This window comes from Rhinopithecus bieti, unplaced genomic scaffold (assembly GCF_001698545.2).
Source record: "Rhinopithecus bieti isolate Rb0 unplaced genomic scaffold, ASM169854v2 scaffold_7683, whole genome shotgun sequence".
Lineage (NCBI taxonomy): Eukaryota > Metazoa > Chordata > Mammalia > Primates > Cercopithecidae > Rhinopithecus > Rhinopithecus bieti.
Genome location: NW_016805834.1, coordinates 3,395,716 through 3,423,672, shown reverse-complemented (window position 1 = coordinate 3,423,672; position 27,957 = coordinate 3,395,716). Strand labels below are relative to the sequence as shown.

At 40.1% G+C, this 27,957-nt stretch overlaps 1 protein-coding gene and 1 pseudogene across 1 annotated transcript in view; one reads left to right on the top strand and one right to left on the bottom strand.

Moving 5' to 3' along the window:
- The window catches only part of LOC108530765 (staphylococcal nuclease domain-containing protein 1-like), a 284,868-nt gene that overhangs the window by 43,673 nt on the left and 213,238 nt on the right, over nt 1-27,957 (bottom strand). The gene's annotated exons all lie outside the window — the stretch shown is intronic.
- LOC108530762 (CD2 antigen cytoplasmic tail-binding protein 2 pseudogene) lies at nt 23,449-27,624 on the top strand (annotated as a pseudogene).

The following is a 27,957-nucleotide window of genomic DNA, read 5'->3' as shown; positions in this document are numbered from 1 at the left end:
GGAATTAGCACTTCTCAAAATCCACTCCCACAAAGAGGCTGCTTTGCTGGTCACCCTGTCTCCTGAGTCACTGCATAAGCGTGCTGGCAAATGCTGTCATTATCACAGAGTTGTGTTTGGCAGCAGGGCAAAGGCAACAGCCTCAAATCAGCAGATGTAGATGTTGATACATGGTGAGGATTTAACTAAGGTTGTCACCAAGGGGCCCTAGCAGGGAACAACAGAGGCTCTACCCATCAAAGAGCTAGTAAGAAGGCTGGGGAATGGCATGGGGGACAACTCCACTTTTGATAGTTTGAGATGTCCTGTTTTAAATGCCAAGAGAACAAAGAAATACTTGTTACTGCATTTTGAATTACTGAGCATTGACATTTTACAGTCAATACATGGGGTTTGGAGGAGAAAGTGGGAATGGCAGAGCAGGCAAGGAAAAATTCACAAAACAAGCTTTGATATAAAAAGAAAGACAACACAAATGTTTAATGATCCACCCCAGTTAATTCTGCTCAAATCAATTCACAGAATTACTGAGTACCTGCCTGGCCAGCAAAAACCAAGGGCACTTTCTCTACTTTTCCTTGTCCCTGCCCTCTTTAGCCTATCAGCAAATGTCTACAAACCAGTTAAGACCTGCCATATGGAGTTCCTGAGGCCTTAGATTCCCAAATCACTCCACACCCTGCCCACTAACTTTCTTCTCTCTTTCCTTTAAAGCTCAGCATCTAAGCCATGTTCTCTTAGCTTCTTATCCCCTAATTATAGATTTCTCCTGGAGGAACAGTTGTGATGCTGGTGCTTAGCGGTAATGAGAGTAAAAATACATGAAATGATAACAACCATCATTATTGGATATTTACTACGTGCCATGCATATGAGAATCACATGTGTTCTCTTCTTGGTGGGTTCCCCATGTGATACATCATCACAGTATATGGCAATTATTCATTCATTGTTTATCTTCCTTGGTGAGTGATAAACTTTGTGAGGGCAGGGGTCATGCTTTTCTTGCTCTATATCCCAGTTCCAAGCACAGTAGTTTGCACAAAGTATAGGGTAGACTGGTTTGGTGTGTCAGAGCCCCATAGGAAGGTAAGGATGATCACTCACACAAGGTATCAGAGTCCAAGCTGGGTACAAACATCTACAGGGAAGGTGACTCCATAGCCAGGCATTAAAGACTGAGTGTCCACTTGGGAGTGGTGACATCAGTGTTACAAGATTGGTTACACTAAGCAATATCAATCCTACCAGTGAAAGTACTAAGGATAAACCAGGTTTCTCACTGTCAGAGTAGGTATTTACAAATACGGAAAGGAAGAAAACTAGAATGAACCCTGTAGTGGTGGACTGGGATTTTAGGTATTGTGTGAACTCATGGTACGTTGGTTCAGGTTCTACAAGAAGCACGTGCCAAGAAGGATTAGATGTGCAAGAGATTAATTGGAGAAAACTCATCTCAAGGAAGGTGGGAAGGAAACCCCAGGAGGCCTGGGAAGAGCTATCAGACTGCAGTGCAGGTCAAACCCCTGTGCAGATGGGAGAGAATGAAGGAAGGTTAGACAGGGAACATCTGAGCTATGGGCCTGTTCCAAAGAGTTTCGTCAACGCTTGATAAGAAGTCAAAATTGTCCATCAGAGGAACCCTATGTCCCTCAGCAATAGGCCTGCCTTAGTATCTCTGCTGCACTCCGCTATTGGCTGGGAGCAGCTGGTGGGAAGCATAGCCTTGGCTGAAGTAGCAGTGATTGATTTCAAAGCACAGCAGCTGGGCTGTCAGTCTATTATGCTTCCTGCAGTTGGAGATCCAGGAGGCACATTTTCATGACTGCCACACATGGTTTTCAATAGATATAGATAGGTTTAGAAATAAACATATAAAAATAAATATAGATGGAAATGTGGGCTCCTTAGATAAATGGCTAATTTCAGATCTGGGGAAGACAGTACAAGATAAGCCTGGAACATGTTGTACTAGAAAACAGAGAAGTGCTCAAAAAAAGACAGGAGACATGTCCAAAGGACACAGAAGTCCTGGCTCCTACTGGCCAAACTGGGAACAATTTGAGCGTCAAAGAACAGTAGTAGTGGGTTATAACTGTTTGAATAAAATGAGATTCCATGAATTCATTCTAATACAAACAAATAAAGGAATAACTTGGGAGTTTAATGAGAGGTGAAAACTATGTAGTTCAAAGTGTCTCCTCACAAAATATCTACTAATTACAAAGAGTAAAATAGTACCTTTACAGTGGAGAAGCCTGGTAGACACCACCCAAATCAAAAGATCAAGATTACCATCATCAATAAATGACAAATCAGTGCCTAACTTTATGGTCATGAAGAAACATCACACAAACCAAAATAACTGACCTGTACTCTTCAAAAGTGTCAAGGCCATAATGGTCAAAGAAAGACTGAAGAACTATTCCAGACTAAAGTGACATGACCTCTAAATGCAACACCTGATTCTGAACTAGATCGTTTTCTTGAAGTATTGCATTAGAACAGTTGGCAAAATTTGAGTAGGTTTGTGGATTAGATGGTAGCAATGTGTTAATATCCGAGTTCTAATTTTTTTTGAGTATTCAGGAAAATGTCCTGCCTCACAGAAAATGCACAATAAATTATCTAAGGAGAGGTACAATAGATCGGCCAGTTGCTCTTAAATAGCTGAAAGGTATGCTCTTTGTACAGTTATGTGCAATTTTTCTATAGCTTAAGTGGTTTCAAAATTAACACAAACACACATTGTGAAGTAAACTGGAAAGTTTTAGACAATTATTAATTGTCAATATATTGTTACTTCCAATATTGGTAGAGGTGGGAAGGCAGGCAAAAATATGATCAAACAATTAAGGCCTACTACAATTGAAATTTTACCCCCTAGGATTCCTGTTCTCTTGTATGGGTATGGAACACATTTTCTCCATGTTGGCATAATAATGGACCCTACGGTTTTACTACTATCTTATAGTGGCTAAGTTTGAGCTTATATTACAACCTACTTGCTGCGGAAATTAACCAGAGGGGAAGATGTCAACTGCTCGTCTATCTTTTGAGCAAGCCTGCCTGTGAATCCCATGTCACTTGTGTTTGTTTATATCAGGAACCACCTGATCATGCCTAATGGAAACTGTTGACTTTCAATAGAACCCTAAACTAAAAGAGTTTAGTTTGGAGAAGCATTTCAGTCCTAGCACTAATTCTCTTTGTGTTTCCAGCTGATATGGAGAGTGATGGCTTACTGTTAGACTTCCAAGGCTGTTAGGTCCCTTTTTAGATGCCGATTGTGAATTATCCATTCAGGCCAGACATGTATAATTGGAATAGAATTACTGATACACTCAAGAAAGCAGGATTTATAAATTTGTCTAAAGTAGCATAATGTCACGGCACACAATTTAATGTTCTCTTTTCTTACTGGGCAACTGATCAACTCAGTAGTGTCAGGTTCTGAGCCATCTTTAGCCAGGAGAAAATCTCCTGACCTTTCATTAGGAGCCTAAAGAAATGAATGAGACAGTCAAGTACATGGATCTAGGCTAATTCCACTTTCTCTCCCTCCCTTTCATTCTCTTTTTAAATTGAAGTCCCAGATAATTGAAAGGAGGAAGACAAAAGCTGGGAAAGCATGCAGAAAGTTATCGTCCTTGATTACATGCTGGGAAAACTTGGCTAGGAAAATAATGTTCCAGTGCTATATTTCCAAAATAATTAGATTTCTCTCCTCTCCTCTCCCCTCCCCTCTCTTTTCTCCTCCATCCCTCCCTCCCTTCCTCCCTCCCTTCCTGCCTTCCTCTCCTATGGGGCTCTGACACCCCAAGCCAGACTACCCCTCTGAGCACATATGCCTTTGATCTGCCTTAATTGCTTTTTCTTTTTTAATATATATAAAAGGGACGGGGTCAAGCCCTGTCACTCAGGCTACAGTGCAGTGGTATGATCATAGTTACTACAGCCTCAAACTCCTGGGCTTAAGGGATCTTACCCCAGCCTCCGAGTAGCTAGGACTACAGACACATGCCACCATGCTTGGCTCATTTTTGAACTTTTACTGTAGAGACAGAGTCTTGCTATATTGCCCAGGACGGTTGAGAACTCCTGGGCCCAAGTGATCCTCTCACCTTGGCCTCCCAAAGTGCTGAGATTACAGGCATGAGCCACTGCATCCAGCTTCTGCCCCAACTGCTTTAAGTTGAATTGTTTTGGCTGTTGTGGTGGCTCACGTCTATAATCCTAATACTTTGGGAGGGCAAGGCAGGAGGATCTCTTGAGTCCAGGAGATCAAGGCTGCAGTGAGCCGTGGTCACAACACTGCACTTCAGACTGGGTGACAGAGACTGTCTTAAAAAAAAAAAAAAAAAATTGTTTCCATTCGACACCAAACACCAACCACTGCTAACTTTCCAGAGAGTCAAACCATGAAGAGGCAGAGGGAGCTGGTGAGATCTCTAGAAAGGGGACTTAAGACAATTGCATTTCTGTTGGAAAGAAGCTATCTTAGTCAAATAGGAAATTCCAGAAAGAGTCCCTCCCTGCGCTGTGGGAGACGGTGGGTAGCTGGGTGAGGCAGACAAAATTAGAGAACTCTCGGCATGTCAAAATGTCACCCTGTGGGGTATCACGTTCTGGGCCTCAACAGTATCACGAGAGTGGGTACAGGGAATAACACTATTATACCCACACACACACCCTCCCCTTCATTCTCCAGCTGAAAAGGATGCAGATAACTCAGTGGCTGTGTTTCATAGATTTTTATCTAGCTCTTTGAAAACATTTTCACTTAAAACTATCTACATTTTATCAGTCTCTGAGGTGTCCACAGAGATCAGAAAAGCCGAACATTTTCCTTAAGGTAAACACATGTGGGCACATATTCAGAATAAAGTAAACCCATAAAGAAGTGAGCCTGCAATATATTTTAGTCACAGGTAAAGGAAAGAAATGAAATACAATTAATAGGGTAGTATATCCATAATACGTAGTCCCTCCTTATCCGCAAGAAATATATGCTTCAAGACCCCTCTAAGTAAATGCCTGAAACTGCATATAGTACTGAACTCTGTATTTTTCTCCTATACATACATATCTATAATAAAGTTTAACCTACAATTTAGCACAGTAAGAGATTAACAACAATAGCTACTAATAAAATAGAACAATTATAACAATATGCAAGCATCCATAGCCAGTCGATCTAATTACTGAGATGGCTACTAAGAGACTAAGATGTGGGTAGTGTATACAACCTTGATACAGTGGAGAAAGCCTAGGCTGGAAGGTGAGATATCTATCTCATCACTGAATGGGGCTCCTCAGAAAGGCACACAATTTAAAACTTATAAGTTGTATATTTCTAGAATTTTCCATTTAATATTTTCAGACTGTGGTTGATCATAGGTAACTAGAATTGCAGGACTTCAAGGGGAACTACTACTTCATCGATAGTAGAAGCATATATCTCATGCAGATGCCTGCATGCATGCACACACACATATTTATTACATATTCTTTACGGTAACTTCAAGGCTCTGTGATAAAATTTTATAAACTAAGCACAAAAGGCACCTCATGGCTGTTTACTGTGAGACATCAGGCATGTATCCTAGGCCTCTGTCACACATGACCCTCAAAAACTCCAATGTCTTAATGCTGGAAAACTGCCCCTACTCCCTTTACACATTGACTATATTTTTCCCACAATTACAGGCATTCTCAGAAGAGCTAGGATAGAGGTTTGAAGGTGACAGAGTTCCGATCCTGACTCCTAACATACCATGTGGCTGATCTCACTTATCGTCAGCTATGCAGGGGATGTTTTACCGTGGGGCTGATCTAGAAGGGAAGCTACAGGGTGCTGATATCTTTCTTTGCAACTAGGTTAGAAACGAGAAAGGAAGGTCACCACAGGATTCAACAGGGTAGAAAGCTCAGAAGACTGAAAAACTATTTTCTTCAGATTATTAGTTTCTTTGCTCATATATATGGAGGACGTGGGCTACCTACCCCAAAAGACAGTTAGCAAGTAGGAAAAATGCTCAATGGTGAACAGGCCCAAAGCAAGGCTCTCTTTAGATCTTCCCTACAAGTTCACACTAAGATGTCTAACATCCATGTTCTTTCAAGCAGGAACTTGATCATTTCAGACTTGAGACAGATTTGGCTTTTGTAAGCTGACAAAAGAAATCTCTAAAGGGTAAGGGCAAAAATTATAGTTGAGAGAGATCTAGAGACAATGAGCAATGTGCAAATATCTTTTATTAAGTTACTATTTTCCAACTAGGTCTCCAAGGAAAAAGTCATAGAAAGTAACAGGGAACTTCCAAAAGCTAGTGTGATGGCATCTTCAAGGAGTCACACCATACCCTTCCCACCCAGTGTTTTTTATTCTCCAGTCTCCACTGGTTCAATTCCTGTGAATCTGGATCATCGATATTTTTGTCCCCATTTTTGTTCTTCATATATATCTAGGAGGCACTTCTCACATAACCAAGCTGCATCCGTAGACAGGAGATTCTGTTTTGGAAGCCTAGATAATTGGAAACATTTGAGGTGGCACACATGCTTTATAGATTTACTAAATCTCTCTCCCACCTTCTTCACTATTTTCACTTCCCCTTAAACTTACGTAGTTCTAAAATGACTGAAATTGATTTTTTAAATCCGTTTACACTGATTAAAAATTTAAAGCCCATTCTCTGTTTAACAAGTCCTGCCACCAAGAAAACCACCAGAGAATCAAAACAGTGGCTAGAGACTTTCCCAGAATTCATAATATAGTCTGAAAACAGAGGAAAATACAAATCCTTCGACATCCTTAGCCAGGCTTTGGTAACTAGTGTGGAGTGACGAGAAAACCAAGGGTTGTCAAGAGCTGCAGCGTCTTGGGGCAGGGCATCCTTACTCCAGTCTGTGAGAGCCAATTGTCTATACCATTTGACAACTCACCAGCACAGCTGTGGTTATATGGCAACATAAAGGCATGACCCCAAAAAATCAGACTCATGAATGAGCAGGTATGGAACTTACAGCAAATAAAGCAAAAAGAATACTCTCCTAAACAAATCTCTCTAATAAGTTTCAGTTCATATTTAAGGATCATTCAGAGTATGTACAGGTCTGTGATTGTAAATACAACTGAGAGTTGAGAGCATTTTCTAGATACTGGAGATACAAAAATCAAGAACTCATGGGAACAATGACTCTGCATTAATGAATCCTAATCATTCTTCCTGATGAGAGGAGGAAGTGGAAAGAAAACAATGAAGATTGATATGTGGACTTAGTCCTATTTTAAGAACTCAAAAGGATGCATGGTTAGAATAAAACCAAAGGACACCCATAAACAACACTGGTAGAGATGCTTCATGAAAGAAACAAGGGAGGTAGAGAAGGGGAAAGAGAAGGAGAGAAAGAGGAGAAAAAAGTCATTCCATAAAATGAAGATATGACTGCTTTGTAGACAAATACACCCTTGAATCCCTACAGCACATACCCATTGAAAGTTCATTATTAATAAGCAGCTTACATTTGAGCCCTGACAAACACCCCTCCAGCTTCAGAGGCCACATCTCACCAAGTACCAGTAGCTCCCTTCAGTTTGGGAAGAAAAGAAATAAAACCAAAGATATCTGGGGTTTTAAAAGTGGGTGATTGGCTGGTGAGCAGTAGCTCATGCCTGTAATCCTAGCACTTTGGGAAGCCGAGGTGGGCGGATCGCTTGAGCTCAGGAGTTCGAGACCAGCCTGAGCAATATGGCAAAACCTCATCTCTTATAAATAAATAAATAAGAAGGGTGATAAAGAAATGTCACTTCATAATCCCCCAGCCAGAAGAGCTACTGGTCTGCTCCAAGGTATCTCTGAGAAATAGCATGCCCATTACCTAATTTCCACTCATTCCCTTCCTACCTAGGTGAGCACCTACCTGAGATCTCCGGAAAGAACAACGAATGGGCAGAGGAAGATAAGATAGAAATATATATGGAAGCAGTAGATTTCAACAATCCACTTTATAAAGCTGGCGAGTAGAGAATGCAGTGTTAAAAATATGGGTCAAAGCAATTTAGAAAAAGAGAAGGAAGAAGGCATAACATCAAACAGTTATATCAAATAGTTATGCTTAGTAAATAGACAATTTTATTCTGCCCCCAGGATTTCTGCAGTACTGTAATCTTATTGCCACCTCTTATTTGATAGTTTCATTTATTCAGCAATATCATGGTTATGGCTTTATAAGACAAGTAAAACTAGTATTTGACTCCGCTATGCCAGCTCCTCTCTGAATACCACTGCACTTCCATGTCAGCAAAATATCTAGGGAAGTCAGGACACGATGAATGTTGGCTGAAGTATGTAGGGCATATTAAATATAAGTGGAAATAAAACAATGTCCATCGTCAAATATCTAATGTTTTCCCTGATCTTCAATCATCACAGTAAGAGAAGAAAAACAAGAAAAAAAAACCAAACAAACCTGTTTAATAGCAAGAAACTGCATAGACTTGTCTGAATCTCTTTAAATGACAGAATATGGGGTAATGTCCCCAAAGTGACACTCCTGCTATACAACAAACATACTTCTTTCCCAGAAGGAAACAAACAGATCCTTCAAAAACAATAAGATTAGATCAATCAAATACTGGATTAAGCTTGAAGAAAGTAAACTACATGCACTTCCAATCCAACTAAACTGGTCCACTCACTGCTAAATATGCCATGCATTCACATTTTCAACTATCTGCAGGACATGTGAATTTGTATGATTCATCACTGTGTAAAACTCAGCATTTCAAAAATAAAACTCACTTCCCTAGATAAAAGCGTTTTTGAATCTTACCAAATCAGCTCCTCCTCCCAACAGCCCTATCTGGAGGACCGTCATACTCTCAGCACCTAGGCCTGACATCTCTCTCATTCCTGTATAAAATTTCTGAACTCAAACCTACAGTGTTTCTCCCATGAACATTTTCTTTTTTATTCTCTCTCTCTACCCCAGTTGAGACTCCTACTGCCTCTCACATGGACTACTACAACCTCCCCTACCTGGTCTCCTGGCAATGCTGACCAATTCCAAATACTGTCAGCTGAATCTTCTTAAAGGATTAGGTTGGCAAGTAATCCTCATCCTTAAACACACCACAACCACCACAGAAAACTTTTTTAGAAATTTTCTAATACGAAGACAATCATTAGCATCATATCTGAATGATGACAATGAAGGGGGAAGGAGCAAAGGACAAAGAGAAGAAGGCAGGATGGAGGCCTGGGAGACAGAGAGGGGCAAAGGGGAGCAGGAAAAGGAAATGGATAGGGGAGGGGAGGAAGACTAAAGTTTACCAAGCACTAGTCTAAACGCTGTACATTTATTAACTCATTTGATCTTCACAAAATTCTGATGAGATAGGGACTATTATTATTCCCTATTTTACAAATGAGAAAACCTGAAGCACAGAAAGGTTACAAAGCTTGTAAGTGAAAAAGAACCAAGAAGGAGGCACACACAGGCTGGAGGTAGAAACATGGCGTTTCCGTGATAAAAAGGACATTGCCAATGACCTTGTCCAACCTATAATCTGAAAACATCTGATGACACAACTCTCATCCATTTTCACTCAAAATAATATTTCAGACTTAATGAATATCTACAGGATGTCCACCATGGAACAGGCATTTAAACACACATTAACCTAATCATTCTAGTAATACAGAATACAGAGGCAGTATATATTGCTTCCAAAGAAGAGAGAAACATTGCAGTCTTGCCACATGTAATCATTTTGTAAATGGCAGAGTCATGATTAGAAGCCAGGTTTTCTGATTTCAAATCCAGTTTTCTTTTGACTCGACAGTGCCACAATTACAGGGCAACAGTTATGAAAGGTATTCTACAATCTACCCTCATATACCTCTGACCCTATTCCGTTCAATCCCTTCCAACTTTCTGCTTTAGCCTGAACAGGCTATCCTTAGCCACCAACCAAACCTGGCATTCTCCCCATGTCAGTGCCTGTAGCTGCACCACTCATCTGGCACTCAGCTTTTACTGCTGTATATTATCTTTTTTGGGTACATATTTTGTCTTCCCAACTAGATCATATTCCCTACAGATCCAAGAAGAGCAAAACACTTAGTAGGCACTCAATAAATATTTATTGGCTAGCTGATTGATTTTACTCACTGAGTTCCTAGGAGGTTCTGTGGGCTGCTGGATGAAAACAAAGTAATAACTGACTGAGTCATAGAATTTTTGAGCAAAAAGACTCCATAGAGATAAACTAATCCAAATGCCTTCATATCCAGATGAAGACAGAGCCAGAGCGAAACCAAGGAAATTTTTAAATGAGTTGTTGTCTAAAAGAAAAACAGAGTGACACCAGCACAATGGGCATCTAAGAGCCTTGATTCTTAGCCCGTTTCCCTTTATGATACTGCTGTGCTTCTATAATTCTATAAAATAGAAATAAGTATACTGTGCACATGAATTATCTAGGTTGCCCTTCATACATTAAAAATTTATTAGCATATTAAAAATAATCTATCCACATACTGTAAATTTGAACACTCTAGTACTAATATGTTAGCTAAATTATATATTAAATATTTAATTACAATAATTTGCAGGCCTTCTGGGGATTCAGAGGATTTTTTTGAGGGGTATGGGAGAAATGATTCGAAAATGTCTGATGACCTCTTCTTTTCTCTCAAGATATATTCCAACTTAATGTAGAAATGTTTATTGTAGATCTAGGTATGTTTCCTTCATTCCTTATTTTTTTTTTCTGCTCCTCTATCCTTTGAGAAACAAAATTTCACAAGAAAGATCAGTATGGGGAGTGTGAATAGAGGTATCAAAAAACATCCTCAGCTTCTCTCAGTCAGTGACAGCGGGAGTAGGAATTAAGAGTTTGTGTAGTCACTCAGGGGACTTTTCTCTATTCCACCACTGTCCTAGACTCCAGACTCGTCAGTAACCACAAAGGGTCCTGATACAAAAAATGATTATAGTCATTTCAAACTTTTGTGTATAATATGGTCTTTCAATATGTGTTTGAAAGCCAACTTTCACATGTTAAACAATGGATGTAACAGTCAACTGTCATCTCTCTTTTAACATATCACACTGTTGTACTCTTAATTGGATGCAATGCTAAGCTGTACACCACAGAAGATGAAAATCATCAGATGACTACCCTGTCCCTGTCCCTGGCAGGTGGGGCAGAGAGACACGTGAGAGAGGCTCTGCCTATTAAATGTTTCTGCGTGGAGACTAATACAACGAAGAGGTAACAGTCAGAATTCATTTACAGTGGTATCCTGCCCCTGTGACACCATAAGGGAGGGTGTCCTTGCCAGACTGCTCCTAACTAAAGACAACAATTCTGCAACTGGCTTCTTGGCCCTTTGCATCTGTTCCCCATCTCTTTTCCAAGCCTGATGCTCCAGTGAGTTATATCAGCTCTTCATAATGTCCCATACATCTTCCTTTTGTTTAGAATAGTCAGAGTTGTTGCTGTTTCTTGCAACCAGAAGGATCTTAGCAGTACATTATGAGGTTTGATTTCAAGAGTTAAATAATAAAAAGTACAGTGGGGTGTGGTGGCATGTGCCTGTAGTCCCAGCTACTTGGGAAGCTGAGGTGGGAAGAACAGTTGAGTCTAGGGGTTCAAGGAAGCAATGTGTTATAATCACGCCTAAGAATGGCCACTGCACTCCAGTCTGGGCAACATAGCCTGTCTCTAAAACAAAACAAAACAAAAATAAATGGTCCCTAAGCATGAGTTGCACAGGTCATGCCTTCCTCTAAACTAGGAAACACGGGAGCCCAGGCCCAGGGTGAGAGGTAGGTGACACAGGCTTCAAGAAGTCTTGAATGCCCAGGTAAGGACATACAACAGGATTTCCTTTCCCCGGGCTTGCGTGTATTACCCAATTCCCATTCCAGCTGCAGTGTCTAAGGCAGATGGTTGGGCAAATCCCACTCTAATTACAGAGTCCAGGAAAGGTGGCTGGGTAGTGCTTAATCTTTAATCTTCTGCTTAGGTACTTAGGATAGAGTAAGAGGGAAGGATTCTGTCTTGCTCTGTCACCTCACCACTAGCTGAGTAGGAACTTAATGACATGTTTTCTACTTGAACACATAAATTTCTGTGAGGTTCCCTAACCCACCTGAAACCCAACAGTTAAAAAGGAGAAAGGCAAGAGAATACTGGTGATGAAGTGAAGGTGGCTTCGAGGATACTGCCACTGGGTGAAGAATAAAAGCAAGTTTAGAAATATCCGTGAACGGCCTATTAAACGGTGGAATATATAAGAGATGAGTATCTTAAAATAAAGAACATATCAATCTCTGGTTTTCACAAAGATACTACTATATTCCAGCAAAGAGATCAATTTAGGTGCTCTTAAGAATTAATGAACAAGGTAAATGTGAGGTAGGTCTGTTGTTGGTCAAAGATATATTCGCCTAGTTATTTTCTTTACATTTCTAACCAAATATGATGCCCCAACTACATTCATTTTCCTAATAGAAAAAAAAAATTGATCACAGACAGTAAACTTCTTACCAGTTAAAATAATTTCACATCTGCAGGTACCAAAAACATATTCAGCTTTTAGCTTAGCTTATTAGGTTTGTTTTCTAAAGCTTACAAAAGAGGAAACTAACATTCTAAAAAAGACAGTTCACCGCATGGCAGAGTTGTGTGTGTGTATGTGTTTTAAAGAAGGTCTAATTAATGTAAGATATTGTGTCATATCAACATTTTAATAGGAAAAAAAATCCTCACCTAAATTTTAAAAAATAGGTGAAGAGGGAGAAGAGCACAGCAAAACAAATGTATATGGCCAAACAGAAATGTTGGGAATAAACACTGATCAATTAATTCTCTATCATCCATACCAACAAAAGAAAGAAGTTACACATAGCATTGGTATTTATTCTTCAATACCGAAAGTCATGTAATCTTATGCTCTTCCTTCAGCCCTTTCAGGCCAGAGAGCAATTCTGAGCCTATTTCACAAAAGCGTACGTGGCACAGAGCAGGAATATAGAGCAGAGGATCTGGGCTTTAACTTAAGCTCTCTCTATAGCTGTTTCACCTCACATAAATGTGCTAAGCCTGTGCCAGTTTCCATACCTTATTATAAAATGAGATGCTAGATCTAAATGCTCTACAAAATAGCTTCTAGCTCAGACATATTATAATGAATTTTCTTTTTGAGACAGGGTCTCGCTTCGTTGCCCAGGCTGGAGTATGTGGCACAATCCTAGCTCACCACAGCCTTGAACTTCCGCGCTCAAGCAATCCTCCTGCTTCAGCCTCCTGATGAATTAGACTACAGGCGTGCACCACCACACCTGGCTAATCTTTTTATTTTTTTGTAGAGATGGGGTGTCACTATGCTGCCCAGGTTGGTCTCAAACTCCTGACCTCAAGCAATCTTCCTGCCTCGGTCTCCCAAAGTGTTGGGATTACAGGTTTGAGCCCCTCCTCCCAGCCTATAATTTAATTTTTAACATGAACTAGGATCTACTTATTAATAGTCATGACGTGCATGTTCAATATAGATTCAAACTTCTATCCATATCTTTATAATGACACACGATGATAATATTTGAGGCCAATAAGATTGTATATCATTTCAATGAGCATTAAGCATACCTTACACATTTCTAGTTGTGGAGCACTATGGCAGCAGGAGGAATTTCATTATTTTCAGTGATAAGATACAGTTTTCTGCATCTTATCATTGAAAATAATGAAAAACCAAACACTCATCTTCACATTTACACACAGTCATGCACTGCATAATGATGTTTTGGTCAATGATGGAGCACATATATGCATATGGATCCCATAAGACTATAATGGAGCTAAAAAACCTGCTATGGCCTAGAGACTGCATAGTCATAGCCTGCAGCACAATGCATTACTCAAACGTTTGCGGTGATGCTGGTAAAAACAAACCTACTGCACTATGAATCCTATAAAAGCATAGCCCATACAATTATGTACAGGCAGTAATGGTAATGGATAACAATAATAAATGAGTATGTTAATGGTGCATGTATTTACTACCATATTTATTACTGTTATTTTAGAGTGCACACCTTCAACTTAAAGAAATTAACTGTAAAACAGCCTCAGGTAGGTCCTTCAGGGGTTATCCAGAAGAAGGTATTGTCATCATAGGAGATGACAGCCCCATCTACATTATTGCCCCTGAAAACCTTCCAGTGGGACAAGATGCAGAGGTAGAAGACAGTGATATGGATTATCCTGACTGTGTAGGTCTAGTCTAATGTGTATGTTTGTGTCTTAGTTTTCAACAAAGGAGTTTTAAAAAGTAAAATAAATTTTAAAATAGAAAAAAGTTTACAGAATAATGATATAAAATATTTTGTAGCTGTCTGATGTTTGTGTTTTAAGCTAAGTGTTATTACAAAGGAGTCAACCTTTTTTTTAAATTAAGCATTATAAAATAAAAGTTATAGTAATCTAAGGTTTACTATTGAAAATGAAAACTTTTTGAAATCAATTTAATGTAGCCTAAGTGTATAGTTTATAAAGTCTACAGTAGTGTACAGTAACGTCCTAGGCCTTCACATTCATTTCCTATTTCATCAATGATTCACCCAAAGCAACTTCCAGTCCTGCAAGCTCCATTCACAGTAAGTACCTTTTATACTCTAATTTTACTGTACCTTTTCTATGTTTAGATGTTTACATATACAAATACATGCATTGTGTTATATAACTGCCTATAGTATTCAGTATAGCAACATGATGTACAGTTTTTAGTATAGGAAAAACAGGCTATACCATACAGCGTCTGTGTGTAGTAGATGGCTATACCATCAGGGTTCGTGTGAGTACACTCCATGATGTTCAAACAATGACAACTGCCTAAGGACACATTTCTCAGAAGGTATCTCAATTGTTAAGTAATGCATGGCTGTAGCTTGTTAAGTAGTATATTGGCCTATCAAGCTTATACTAGAAAAAGATAAGTAGCAGCAACATGTCAATAAAACCATTATGAGCTGTTTCTTGAGTGGTATGAGCTTGACAATATACTAAGGATCATAGGAGATTATTGCACAGTAAGTATTAAAAAGGCAGATAGACTTGGTGACTACTACAGTCCTCTCACCAAAAAATTATTACTGAAAGAATCTTGACTGTAATTCCTTCTTCATTTTATAGGTGGCTAAACTGAGATCCAGGGATAGTAAGTAGTATTTAGTGACGGGCAGGGGCTAGAACTCAGGTCTCAAGTCATAAAACAGGCATCCTTCCACCATGACAGCCTGTCTCCTACATTCAATACACAGATTAGAAGTCAACCAGAACAAACTACGTAAGGAGTGACTTACACAGATCTCAAGGGCATTATGCTAAATTTAAAAAGCCCATCTCACAGAATCACATATTATGATTCCATTTATGTAATGTTCATGTGAAATGACAAAACTATAGAGATGGAAAACAGTTGTCAGAGGGATGATGGGAAGGAAAAGGGGTAGAAGGGGTGGCACTAGGGAGACCTTTGTGATTACTGAATAATTTTCTACCTTCATTGGGATGGATGTGAATCGACAGTTGATAAAATGGCATAGAACTATACAAAGACGCTATATCAATGTCAACTTCCTGGTTTTGATATTGTGCTATAATTATATGAGATCTAACCACTGGTGGAAACTGGGTGAAAGGTACATGGGATGCACCTCTCTCTACTACCCTTGCCACTTCTGTGAATCTATAATTACTTCCAAAAAAAAGTCAATGGGATTTTAACTTACTAAAAGGAGAGAAGAAAAGCACTAATGACTCTAAACTCCATTCTCACCTAGAATAATCAGAATAGTTCTCAACCAGAATAAATCTCTGAAGGTCAACGTAGACAAAACTTGTCACCATCCCTCTACTCCAAACTCTGTAATGGCTCCTGTCTCACTCAAAGCAAAGGCCAAGTACAGCCTATAAGTCTGCTGTCTCCATTCCCTTCTTCACTAACCCCATTTCCCACCACCCCTACCTTTGCTCCCTCTGCTCCAACCTTAAAGCCTTCTTTGCTATCCAGGACACTTGACCATAAGACCTCTGTCTCTAGCATTGCCTTTGCCTTCTGCTGTTTGCTTTTTTCCATCCTTCAGGTCCTTGCTCCTGACACCTTGCCACTGAGGCCTCCCTGACTCTTCCCTGGCTTCCCTACTAAAAAGTTTCCCCCTCCTAGCCCTGGAATATCTCCCTCGACTCTTTCATAGCTTTATTTTTCTCTATAGCACTCTTCATCACCTATATATCTTCACTGTTTCTTTATCTGATTGCCCCCACTGGAATGTAAGCGCCGCACAAAATAGATCTATTATATTCACTGATTTATCCCCAGTGCAAAGAGCTGGAGCCTGGCAACGTCATGTACTCAACTCAGTAAATAATCTGTTGACTAGAGATGGGAAAAAAAAAAACCCACAAACTAAAGTTAAAAAATAAAACAACCATATAATGTTCGTGTGGCCTAAGAAAACAGGTGCAATTTGGAGATTACATGTGAATGAGGTTGAGTTTCACTTACATTTGGAAACATGAGATTTTAAATTCCAAGTCTGGCTTTAGTAAGAAGAAACTTGAGAAAGACATTCACCTTTTAAGTCATATTTTCTGTTCTATCATACCAAGCAGACTAACGACCTGAAGGACCTCTAGGGTGGTAGACAAAGCTAAAGATCTAAATGATGCCACGCAAGGCATCATCTGTGTTTCAGACCTTATCCAAGCCTAGAAATAAAGACATACCCCATGGGGAGCCATGGAAAGGACACGAGCTTTTAACTCAAATACCCTCTATGAGGCAGAAAAGATATTACATACTGGGAATAAAATAGATATTTGTCAACTAGTGCTGTATGTGCTATGAGTCTTTTTTGTTGTTGCTGGCAGGGTCTGGTTCTGTTACCCAGGCTGGAGTGCAGTGGTGCAATCACAGTTCCCTGCAACCTCCACCTCCTGGGCTCAAGTGAGCCTCCCACTTCAGCCTCCTGAGTACCTGGGACTATGGGCGCATGCTGCTACACCTGGCTTTTTTTTTTATCTTTTTTTTTTTTTTTTTAATAGAGAAAAGGGTTTCACCGTGTTGCCCACACTGGACCTGAACTCTGGGGCTCAAGTGATTCACCCACCTTGGTCTCTCAAAGTGCTGGGATTACAGGTACTTTGCCACCGTGACTGGCCTACTATGAGTCTTATTATATAAGTAAGCACCAAGTGCTGGGGGAAGACACACACAAGATGCACAATTCAGATTTTAGACAGTGTACCTACAGCAAAGCTTTCCTGAGAAATGAAGCTCTGAAGCATGAGTAAGAGCTAACCAGATGCTTTCTCCAGGTTAGAGAGCATACTAAGTTTAATAATAATGCATTTAACTTTTTTTTTTTTAAAGGAATGGTAAATGAGAACAGGGGAATGTAAATATAAACATGGAGAACGTAGGGAGGGGCCAGACCATGGCTTCGTATACTCCACTCGTAAGGCTGTGGAATGATTCTAAAAATCCGATGTGTGTTTCAAAAAGAGAATTAAAGCAGTAATGTAGAAAATGGATTGGAGGGCAGTAAGACTAGAAATAGGCTAGTAAAAAGAACTGCTGAGTTATTCTACACTGACAGCATAAACCAGGCAGTGAGGAGAGACAGGATAGGATGAACCTGATATACCAGTAGGTAATCACGTACTGGGAGTGAGGAGGAGATAAAGATGACACCACGACCTCTAGACTAAAAGACTATGTAAATGGTGACACCGTCAAAAGACAGGATCATTTGAGTAAAGGAACAACAGTTGAATATAGGTGGGAAGCCTGCTAGAGACAGGGATAGGGAAGTCAGCAGCATCGCCAGGAGATCACCCAGAGACTGAATAGTGGTAAGAAGAGGGACAAGGACAGAAGCCTAGGAAGCACAAATATTTAAGAAGCCCTCAAAGCAGATTGAGAAAAAGTTATCAGAGTTTAGAGAAGGAAATCCAAAAAGTGTGGTATACTGAAAAGATGGAAGAAAACAAGATTTTAAAAGATAAGTATTAAACACTCCAGAGAGGTCAAGTAAAAGTAAAGACTAAGAAGTGTCCTTGAGGGAGGTATTAGTGAATGACTGGGAAGGTTCAAAGCTAGAAGGTAAAGGAATTAATAGCAAATGGGACAGAATTAAAATGTCTTTTAATTCTTCTAATTAACTTGGCTATGAAGAGAAGGCAAGAAGAAGAAAAGTAGATATAATAGGATAGAAGATTGAAGGACAATTAAAAATAAAATTGGTTAAAAAGAGAACAGCCAATATCACAAAATCCCAAGGAGAACAAAAGAACTGGAATCCAGAGCATGTAGGCAGAACAATTAGTTTGGAAAGAAGAAGGTGAAACTGTCTACAGAGATGGGGAGGCAGGAGGTAAGAAAGCAAGCATAATACAGAAGGCAAACTGGAAGCTGAGAGAACAAGAAGTTAAAGGCATTTTCCCGATAACCCTATATTTACTCCATAAAGTAAGAGGTGAGACTGCTGAGAGTGATGGGAAGAGATATAGTTGAGCAGGGGGACTTGGTGGACAAAACCAGTCAAAGTCTAAAATAGCCATGGTAGTGAAATAACACCATTAAAACAGTATTTATGGAAAATTAATCCAGGAGTATAATGCAGGAAGATTTGAAGAGGGGGAAAACCTGCAGGTACAAAATGCTTGGATCTGCCTTATTGAGTGCATGGAATGGAGGGATGGCAAGAGTAGAAGGAAAGAACTGGTAAGAGAATTCTTTAACATATAAATAACGAAATCACCATCTTCCTAATGAAACTGCTTTCTCTCAAAACCCCAAGGAACACCTAAGCAGGATAAAATGCCTTTAATTATTTCAGCTCCTGGTGGGAATCAAAGCTATTATTGATGGGCAGCCCCTAGCTTTTAGGTTTCCCAATCCAAAATGCTATATGCTTCTTGAACCATAGCTCATAATCCAACTTAGTAACTCATTAAATATGAATGACTATGCCTACTAAAGCACATCTGGAATATTCCCTGTACAAGTGGTGATACATTTTAATGGTTGTCCAATCAACCTGTCAGCTCTTCAAAATGAGTTGTCTAGGTTCTTGGCTTCTCTTCAAGCTCAGTGTGTCTGGCCGATATGAAAAGGAATAGACTCATTTGACAGGAGAAGAGTCTAATTTGGTGAGTACTAAAAAAGTTGGGTCTAGCCCACTGCCTAGGTTGTATTTTAATAAACTACACAGGTGATTCTTGGGCACACTGGAGTTTGAAACTTTCATTTTAATCAGCATTAGAGTTAAGCATGTTGGCTATGAAATGAGAGTAAGATACAAATGGATATGAAAAGCGGGTATGTGGTAAATTGGGAAAAGATAAGGAGAAATGAAACGTTGATAATCATCAGCACACAAAGGGTAGATAAAGTTATGATTTAACAAAATACCACATAAAATACCACAGTCTGGGCAACATAGCGATACCCTGTCTCTATAAAAAATAAATAAATAAAAATAAATAAATTAGCTGGGCATGATGGCATGCTACCCAGGAAGCTGAAGTAGGAGGATCCAGGAGGTCAAGGCTGCCATGAACCATGATCATGTCACTGCACTCCAGCCTGAGTGATAGGGCGAGACCTTGTCTCAAAAACAAAACAATAACAAAACCACAAAGGAGAAAAAAAAATTACAGAATCAAGACAGTCCCTTAGAGAATGTGAAGCCAAAGGACTTAATTAAATCTTTTTTTGTTGTTTGTTTAATCTTGTACCAAAGATAAGGTATGGCACTTAGAAAGAACACATCCAGTTCCTGCCTCTCATTTCATTTCTGGAGCTCATTTCCAAAGATGGACAAACAATGTTTTTGACATCTGTATGGCATCTTTCTTTGAAGAAAAACTGTGTGATGCAATAATGCTCTGAGCCACATTTCCTAACCTACTTCCAACCTTGATCTTCCTAAATTAACCTCAAATTCTTTATAGATAGAAGGACAGAGATCCTATAACTTAGTAAGGGCCATGGCCAAGCATATGTCAACTACAGATAATTTGAAGGAACCCAGCATATGTTTAGATGCCCTCAGAGGGATACACTAATGTAATCATCAATAGTATTTCTCTCTCAATGGAATTCCTGCCTGACTGCTGATCTAGGTGCAAGCTAATTTCCCCCATGGTGAATACTGCTGTTGAGATGCAGAACTCTCCACCATCTGTTACCCAGAATTAGCATAATGACAGATTATCTAATCCCTTACATAAATGGTGCTTCTATAACACCAGTTCACTCACATCCTCATTCATATGGTCTACCTCCACCCTATAAAAATTGGTCCTCCCATTCTCCTGGTGATGGATCTGGTCTGGAGTTTACCTCCAATCTTGCCAAAGAGTCCAGGTACTTTGCCAATGAGAAGCTTTCCTAACCCATTTTATTCAGGAGTGGGAATGTGGCTGTTATTCCAGATGCATCTGAAAAGGGGCACGCTGAAAATAAAGACAAACTGACTCTAGTAGACCAGCAAAATCCATAGTGCAGGGAACTGCCTTCAATCAGATCACATTAAAAACTTTGACAATGTATACAAAGAAAAGGATTAGTCAGCACTGAACTGGTGAGAATGAAAAAAGGGAGAAAGACAACAGAAAGAAATCAGAAAATTACATTGGCAGCAAAGTAATAAAATTCTAACAAGACAGACTGCTGTTTTACAGATTCAGAAGTGTTCTAGATAGCAATACTTAGGTAGCATTGAACAAAACACGAGAATCAGACACCCAGAAAAACAAGGACATGCTCACAAATTCAAATAACCAGGAGAAGAGCACCATCGGCAAGAAGTGGATGGATGGTTGCTGGTGTCACCAAACAGAAGTGGTGAACTGTTCTACCTCCAGTGACCAGTGTAGAGACAGCTCAACTGGAAGGAAGTGAGAAGCCATCAGATTGTATTGAAAACAACTTCCAAAACATGCTGTTTCCTCATTAACTGAGCCTTTGATAGGGGTCAAGAGAAAAAGATGACAAGAAAATATGCTTGCATATAAAGAGCTACCTAATTTCCTGGGGTAAGGGGTGGGGGAAGACTTAGAAAAATGGGAGAAGTTTCTTATTTATCCTAAATATCTAACCATTCAAATAAATTAAGTACTTATTTATAACATTTATACATCATTAAGTATACATTTCCGAAGAGTTTTCCTCAAGCTGCACTCTGAATGGGTGTATTCAACACTGGAGTATACACCACCAATAGAGACACTTTTTGAGGTACTTTTCTCTCACTTTGAAATTTTATCATTTGTCTTATAAGTATACCACATATTCATATCTTCACAACATAACCTAGGACGGGGCAGGCAAACTCTTCTCCAGTTTTTGGAGTTAAAGTTTTATGGGGACACCACACCCATTTGCTTGCACATCATCTATGGCTGCTTTACCACTACAAAGGCAGAGCTGAATAGCTGCAAGGGAGACCATATGACTCTCAAAGCTGAAAATATTTACTATCTGGCCCTTTGAAGAAAAGTTTGCCAACTTATACCTTAGAGCACTGCTCTTTAAGGTGAGTTTTAACAGGTTACTTTCCATGGTGCTTGTAATGAGGGGGTCACACTCACAGGAATAATTACTATATTTGTGTAAAAAAAAAAAAAACTTAGCTATTGTTTTACGATTCTGCCAATATGGCCTTCATACAGCACTGGTTAATTCATATGTTCAAAACAAAGTAACTAAGGGAGCATACTGTAATACGACAGCCTCTGAGAAGAGGTAAAGCAGCCATAGATGATGTGCAAACAAATGGGTGTGGTGTCCCCATAAAACTTTAACTCCAAAAACTGGAGAAGAGTTTGCCTGCCCCTGTCCTAGGTTATGTTGTGAAGATATGAATATATGGTATACTCTAAGGATAAGGTGACTTCCTCTTTACTAAGCAGTATTTTTTTTTAGGGAAGAAAGAACATGGCATTTATTCAAGGTATTAACACTCTGGCCAAAAGACTCTACAGTAAATAAACTGGCACCTTGCTTCCAAGGAACATTCACAATGCTTCCATTAAGAGTAACGAATGCAACCAATACTGTCTTCTCCGCTTTTAAGAGCAGCAGGAGGTACAGAAAGAAGCTGTGTGGGATACTGGACTTGCTGTGCAGTGTTACCTCCTGAAGATTTTGTGGGGGAAAAAATGAATTACTACATTTAGATAGTGCCTGGCACACAGTAAGCATTATATATGTTGGCGGTCACCGTTGTTATTAATTTTCATTATTATTAGCATGGGCCTAGTTACGTCATTCCTCCTGGACTCAGCTGCCTTGTTTGCAAAATGAGGAAGGTGGACTAGATAGTCTTATCGATGTCTTTCTACTAAAAAATTCTATGACTTTATCAGAAGAAAAAAAAACCAAAATACAGACATCAAGGGACATGTTCTCAAAGAAAGCATCTTTTAGGAAATAGTTGAAAAGGTGAAGCCTGACTTTACAAGTCCAGAGATCTAGAAGATGAAGCTGTCAGTGCAAATTCTTGCTTCAAATGCAACTGTGCTGGGAAGAGGTCACCCTGAGCTGATAAAGATATCCTGTTCACCTCTTCAGCAGCAGTGCACAGCCTGGGAGAGCACCCATCCATCCACAACACTCTCAATTATACATGCCACTGCAGAGGCAAGATTCATGGCTTCAGCAACAGCCCAGTGTTATCCAATATGCATGAAACCAAAGTTTCCATCATTTCCAGTGGTCAAAGGCCAGTGAGTGTTAAATCCCAGAATACCAGGATTAATGAAGGAGTCATTAAAAACCCAGCATTAAATCACTTCTGTAGCCAATGCCAAGAGTGATGTCTGTAATACATTACAAGGCTGATTTAAAAGAAACAAGTTCCAATTTAGAAATGAATTACCTGAATTTTTTTTAACTGGTTGGATGGCTATCACAGCAATTTTGTTATTACAGGGGAAAGAGAGAATGGGTAACTTACAAATTATGCTGCAAATGGTGAACTGTCCTAAGATCACAGGGCACTGGATTCCAGGGCAAAAAACCTCTTAGAGACATATTAAGAGGGAGACAAGACTCCTGGTATAAAGTCAGAATTTCTTTTGTCCCCCAAAATATTCTAGGGGGGTAGGGTGCTGTTAACTTTTCATGCTTGGGAAATAAATTTGATCTAGAAAAGTTTTAGAATAACGACAGTCTGATTCTATTTCCACAGTCCCTGTCTTTAGCAGACTAGGAAAAGTGAATGCATTCTTCAGCTCCTGCTTTTGAAGCTGCCATACACAAAAAACATGTACTTTCTAGAAAAAGACCTCTTAGGTAGTGAAATCAAAGCTAAACTGCAGAAGGTGAGGGGAATAATGTGGGGATTACCTTCTAATCCACAATGAATACTAATGTCTTATTGCTAGACATAATCTATCAATGTGAAAAAGTCTTCAACAAATGTGTTAAAGATGAAGCACGGCGAAAAAAACGTGGCACAAGTGGGCATGGCCATGCTCTGCCTATACACTCCATTCTTCCCCTGAGCTCCTGGATGGGAAAATCACAGCCTCCAGACTTCTACTTACTGTTTTAGGTTATAGCATAGAATGGTGCACTGATTAAAAAACAAATAAGGCCAGGAGCGGTCGCTCACGCCTGTAATCCCAGCACTTTGGCAGGCTGAGGCGGGTGGATCACCTAAGGTCAGGATCACCAGCCTGGCCAACATAGCGAAACTCTGTCTCTACTAAAAAAAAATAAAAAGTAGCTAGGTGTGGTGATGGGCACCTGTAATCCCAGCTATTCGGGAGGCTGAGATAGGAGAATCACTTGAACCTGGGAGTCGGAGGTTGCAGTGAGCCAAGATAGCGCCACTGCATTCCAGCCTAGTCAACAGAGTGAGACTCTGTTTCAAAAAACAAAACACAAAAACAAAACAAATGAATGACACCAGGTAGGCAGGTGAAGAGCATCCCTTCACAAGCAATGATTCTCAGCCACACTCAACACACAAATCTTAACAGTACAAGGTGAGGTATAGAAAATATTTCCAATTCAAAGGATTCAAACCAAAACGGAAATACTCATTCCTGATTCTCCCTCTTCTCTGCCAACTCATGATACAATGATTTACATCTCTCCCTGAAAAGCAGCCTTGAAGGGTTATCTAAGACCAGGTCATATAATTCTTAAAATATTATGTTATAAACATGGATGATATTCAAGATATTTAACAATTGGCACTGGCTAGTTTGTTATACCTGTGCTTACTGGCTGAATAAAAGCCCCTTTTAGAAAGGTGTGAAAGAAAACAGCTAGGGTCATAAATGGGGTTATATCTAGAAGCACATCAACATAAAACAGCAAATCTACTCCCGCATATCAGTTTGGATTAAAGGCTGCCAAATAATTATACTTTGGTCATCAAAATACACATTATTAATTTCATATACATAGGCTATCCCTCAAAATAGAACACCATAAACTCTAGGGCTTCTTGGATATTTAATTTTGGGTTTCAGTCTTTATAAACCCATCAACTGACACTGAGCCTGAAAAATGATTATACTTGAATTTATTTTATCACCCCAAATATTTATGACTTGGAGATACACAAATATTTATTACTTGGAGATACAGTTTTGGTTAGCTAGCAATAAGAGAGACAACAAAAGAGATTAACACCTTTTACTGCCTAAGGATTCCTTCTAGGAAGGTGTTTTAAAACAACAGTAATAATAAACAGTCACTGGCTAGATAAAATTGATGAATTTGAACATCAGTTACAGATAGGGTTAAAAGGAACCTTACAGGTCCAAATTCACTATACCACCATTTCACTACACCACTGCTCTCTCAGATAAGCAATTCAACTAAGGTCACATCAGTGCTAATGGCAATCAGGCCACTGAGTTAATTGGTGGGGATTACTAAGAATTAACTATTTGGGTAAAATATGATTACATTAATGAAGAACAAGCACCTTAAGCGGACTTTTGTAAATCCAGACTTCCAAGCAAATCTATTCACCTAAAATCAAGAGCCTGGGAAGGAAGAGCTACAAAAGGGAAAATCTACAACTAGATGTTATAGCCAAAAGGAAACTTGTGGCTTCATTGCTACTGCTTGTCTCACCCATAAACATTCCCACCAGTGAAATCCCCTCTACCAAGAACCTGAGAAGAGGTTTGAAGGAATTTTACATTACCAAGAAGACACATATTAAGGAAGCATAATGTTGACAGTACTGTTAATGCCACTTTCAAAAAAGACCAGCAAAGGGCCTTAGGAAAAGAGGTTAACTGACTTGCAAGGTCACACTTTAACCTGGAGGCAGAGCTAGAAATAACCATCTCCCCATTGGCCCCTCCACTGCTCTGCCATCATGCACATTTTCCAAACAGAGTTGATATTGAAGAAATTAACAGAGTTGTAAAAGTGATCTGAGAACATAAACATCTGTAAGGTCTTTCTTATTCCTCCTATTACCTGTATCTATGCTGCAGACCCAATCTGAGAGCAGAAAAGATTGTTGGTTTTGGCACCTCCTGTTTCCTTTAGACTCCGCTTCTCAGTGGTTAACAATATTGAGTGCACACCAGAATCACCACTTAAAACACTAATGCCAGACCCCACCCCAGACAAATAAAGCAAGAACCTCTAGGGGTGAAGATTTACACTGATAAAACACCATGCATCAGTACTTAGATTTTAAATTTGGGCGTCACCATTTTTTGTAAGTACTCCAGGTGATTCTATCAAGTTCTGTGAAAAACTACCCAGACAGAAAACTTCAGCTAATATTACTCTCCTCAAGAAATCAAGGGCCAAGAATGATGTAATACAACCTAAGGCCCCAGAATCATAAATGTGTCGTATCACCTGGCCTTCCCAAAGAACAAGGTCCTGAGAATTCTGGGAAGGGAATAGAGCAAACTTTAGTATTATTTCAGGAACAGCAAACTCATTCCTACTGGTTCTATTTAGGTCACAGGAAGCCAACCAATCAGTCACGGTAGCAACCAGAGAGAAGATTCCTCCTCTTTGTCTCTGCAGAATAGAACTGCCAACTGGCCATGCTGTACTTCCTAGGCAGCTGTGATGACAAGAGCCCCTGCAAAACGTAGACATCGTGTAGGGGTGGGGAAGGGTGGCTCTCTGCCTCTCTGGGAAACAAGGACAAATAAGCTAACTTGTGGTCATTATGACAAAACCAAGCCTACATACCCAGTTTATTATTGGCTTGACATTAAACATCACTTAACAACAAAACAAAACCACCCACCCATGCAAACACATATCCCAAAACAGAAAATTACATAATAGCATCTGGAATGATCTGCTCTGACAGTGAAAGCAGAACCAGTCAAACCAACGAGGTCTAGAAAGGTCCAAAATGGAGAAAGGCAGCCCCAGAGAGTCATTTTCACATCCTCTGTAGTTTATGTAAATGCAGGTATACATAAACAACATTTTGTTCAGAGGAAGAAACTGAAGTAATAGTCTATAATAGTCTAGATTCTAGAAGACTATCATTCTACTCAGAGAAACACCAAACCACTGCTAATTGGAAGTATAACTCTATGTTCTCCTACCAAATCTAATCATTCTAGATAAGAACAAATTTGTCAGAAGAAACTTGTTTTAGCACATGTTGCTTTTTAGGATAGAGGGTCAAAATAAGTTTTATTTCACATTGGTCAGAAAGGAAAAAGACGTCCAGGAAGAGGAATCCCACTACCTGTCCATTATGGTTTATGGCCCACATACTAGCCAGCTGGCATCACAGGAGCAGGAGAGTGGTGTTTTTGTTCCCCAGAGTCCATTAGCAACTGGACCAAACCCAATGTCACTGTTGCTAAGGTCCAGATTGTGGCAGCTGCTTTAGATTTGCACTGTATAAACAGAGTACAGAACTTCTGCAGGTAAAAGCTCTAGAAATGAGACCCCATGCCAGGCCTCAGACATGGAAGAGGAAGACAGCTTGGGCCAGACCCCAGTGAGTACCCAAGCCCTCTTGGAGGGACTTTTGGAACTCCTATTGTCTAGAGAGACAGTGGTTGGGGCACTGAGGCGTCTGGGGGCCCAAGAAGAAGCAAAGGGAGCAGCAAGGGGCCCAGGTGACCAAGTCCCCCGCAGCACCTGGACCGGCTCTCCAAGTTGGCTGACCAGATGGTGGCCTGGGGCAACCTTGGCAGGCACCAGGAAATGAGGGAACAGTTGGCCATGCGGCTGAAGGGTTTGGAGTGCTAGGCCCTAGGGACCCCACAATCCCATATCCCCACGCTCCCTGGACATGTTCACTGAGGAAGTGGTGGAGAGGGAACTGGAGACCCCAACCCCTACCCAGAAAGAAGAAGCAGAGTTGCCGTGAGACGGTCTGGTGGATGTGATGTGGGAATATAAGTGGGTGAACCCAGGGGATGCCGAGCTGCATGGGCCCTTCACCAGCGCCCAGATGCAGACCTGGATGAGTGAAGGCTACTTTCCTGATGGTGTTTATTGCTGGAAGCTGGACCCCCTTGGTGGTCAGTTCTACAACTCCAAATGCATTGACTTTGACCTCTACACCTGAGCCTGCTGGGGGCCGAGTTTGGTGGGCACTTCTTTCCTGAACTTTGTGGAGGAAGTCCAAGTGTCTCAGGCAGTGAGGAAATTGGAAGCCATTTTTCAGTCAATTTCCCTTTCCCAATAAAAGCCTTGAGTTGTGGGGCCTTGGCTGTGCTAATGGCCAGAAGCGAGGGAACTTCTCCACAGCCCCTTTGGATTCGCCTTGATCCCTGAGTGTTCGCTTCTATGAAAATCCTCCTTGGAGGTGCCTGTCGGGGTCCTGTGGCCTCCCTGCCTGGGCTCTGCTTGCCAAGTAAACACCCCTAACTGTGCTACAAAAAAAAAAAAAAAAAAAAAA